The following is a 2,748-nucleotide window of genomic DNA, read 5'->3' on the forward strand; positions in this document are numbered from 1 at the left end:
TTCCCCGGATGTTGAAGGGGGTGCTCACGTGACCCGCCAGGTCCAATCAACAGCCCGCCCTTACCGGAAACAGTGCTGTCGCGAAACAGCCCGACGCACCCCGCGACCCCCGCAGCGGCCGTTCCGCCCCCTCCCGCGGCATTTACAGGAGGGGCGGATGGGGCGGAGGAGGGGGCGGGGTCGAAAGGGGCGGGGCCTCACGGGAGGAGAGCCAATGAGGGAAGGGAACCAGGGCAGGGGAGGGCGTAGGGGGCGGAGCTTGGGGAAGGGGCGGGGCGATGGGGAGTGACCCAGGGCGGGCGTGGAGTGGGCGGAGCCACGGGGCTGGAGGGGGCGGGTCCTTGGGGCGGGGGCGGGGCCTGGGGCGGGCAGGGGGCGTGGCCTTGTCGCGGGGGGCGGAGCCTTGTCGCGGGTCGGGGTCCTGTGGCGGGCAGGGGGCGGTAGCCCGGGCAGGGGCGGGCAGGAGCCCGGTGCGGGCAGGGAGCGGGCAGGGCCGGAGCTGAGGGGGTTTCCGTCGCTGCAGCTCGTTGGGGGCAGTCGCTGCCCGCGGGCGCCGTCCGCAGCCGCAGTCTGGCCGCGGAACCGGCCCGGAGCCAAGCCCCGGGTGGGCCGGGGGTCCTGCCGGGCTTAGCCCAGCGCGGCTCCGCTCCTCCCCATGGGAAAGGCCAAAATTCAGAGCTACCGCCCCACAGCTGCGTTTTCTGTAGCACCCCTCAGATGCTCACACGGCTCTTCTCCGAGACCACCCTGGCAGCTCGGGCCCTCCTGCACGCAGGGTCATAGACCCACAGAACGGTTCGGGTTGGAAGGGACCTTAAAGACCATCCAGCTCCACCCCCTGCCCTGGGCAGGGACACCTCCCACCAGACCAGGTTGCTCCGAGCCCCGTCCAACCTGGCCTTGAACCCCTCCAGGGATGGGGCAGCCACAGCTTCTCTGGGCAACCTGGGCCAGGGGCTCACCACCCTCACACCAAAGAATTTCTTCCTGATATCTCATCTAAATCTTTCAGTGTAAAACCTTTCTTTCTCCTCCCATGGCTCCCCTCCCTGCTCCAGAGTCCCTCCCCAGCTTTCCTGGAGCCCCTTGAGGGACTGGCAGGGGCTGGAAGGTCTCCGCGGAGCCTTCTCTTCTCCAGGCTGAACCCCCCCAGCTCTCTCAGCCTGTCCTCCCAGCAGAGGGGCTCCAGCCCTCCCAGCATCTCCGGGGCCTCCTCTGGCCCCGCTCCAACAGCTCCGTGTCTCTCCTGTGCCGAGGCCCCAGCGCTGGAGGCAGCACTGCAGGGGGGTCTCCCCCGAGCGCAGCAGAGGGGCAGAATCCCCCCCTCGCCCTGCTGCCCACGCTGCTGGGGATGCAGCCCAGGCTGCGGGGGGGTTCTGGGCTGCCAGCGCACGGAGCCGGCTCGTGTCCTCATGCCTACACACGGGCAGACCCCTCCGGTTATACCACCCTGTGCATCATCCCGAAACTTTTCCCATGTCAAAGGGGATGGCTGTGGGCTGGAGCTGCTCCTCCACAGCATGGTACCTCCCATGGCAGTGCCAACATCCCACAGCCTGTGGTGAGGATGCAGAGAGTCAAGCGTGCATCAGCTCGAGTGCTTTTCCCTGGGTTATTCCTGTAAAGTACGTCCCTGTTAGGAAAGTCAGAGAGCTTGGGCACGCCTGAAACTCAAATGTCCACACCGAATTTGTTGGCAGAGGTGCGGGCAGGGATGTGGTCGGCATCATCTAGTGCTGACCCAGGCAGTGCCAGGGAGCAGCTCAGGGGTCGAGCAAACTCCTTTTTGGAGGCCAAGAAAGTCTTAACATTGACATGGCCAGACTAAACCTGAGGTCCAGAGGAGAGGTTCCGGCATTGGTGGTTCACTAGCAGTTGGGTTCCACCAAAAGTTCTTTACAGTGAGGGTGGTGAGACACTGGCCCAGATTTCCCAGAGAGGTGGTGGAGGCCCCATCCCTGGAGACATTCAAGGCCAGGCTTGATGAGGCTCTGAGCAACCTGATCTAGCTGAAGATGTCCCTGCTCACTGCAGGGGGGTTGGACTGGATGGCCTTTGGAGGTCCCTTCCAACACAACACATTCTATGATTCTATGATTCAATAAAAAACAGTAAGTTAGCAAGATTGGAAAAGCGAATTTGAGGTTTATAATGCTGAAATCCATCATTTACCTTGAGAGTATTTGTAAGACTGAGAAGGGCTGTCTACAAACCTCTGTGCTTCCAAGCAAAAATGAACTTTTAAGTAGCTTTAAGAAGATGAAGGACTCTCCATGCTGTGAGCAAATGCCAAACATCTCCTGAAGAGGGGCTCAGCTGGCCACGTTGGCCACGGCCACTGCCCAGAAGAGGACGCTGGACCACACGGGTGGATGTGGGCTCTGATGTGGAACCACAGGTCTCGCTCCCCTGGAGAAACTCTGATTCCTTAGCTGCCATCTGCTTTATCTCTGAAGGAGAAGAAAGCGTGAAAATCAGGTCATCGGACGTTTCTAGGACTGTCTTTGGAGGAGATGAATAGCTGTTTGGTACCATCCCGCCCGTCATTACTTCAGTGGTGGAAGTTCAAGGTTGTTCAGTCCCTGCATGATGGAAACAGCCTGGAACTATCTGTGCAGATGCAAACAGGCAGCTTTTGATGACAGCCTGTTCTAGGCAGTTGCACACAAGAAGGATTGCAGAGGTGTTTGGATACGGTGACCTGAATTTTTATGCTCAGCTGTGGTGGTGAGTTCATTCTGGGTTTGT

This window comes from Chroicocephalus ridibundus, chromosome 3, assembly GCF_963924245.1.
Source record: "Chroicocephalus ridibundus chromosome 3, bChrRid1.1, whole genome shotgun sequence".
Taxonomy (NCBI): domain Eukaryota; kingdom Metazoa; phylum Chordata; class Aves; order Charadriiformes; family Laridae; genus Chroicocephalus; species Chroicocephalus ridibundus.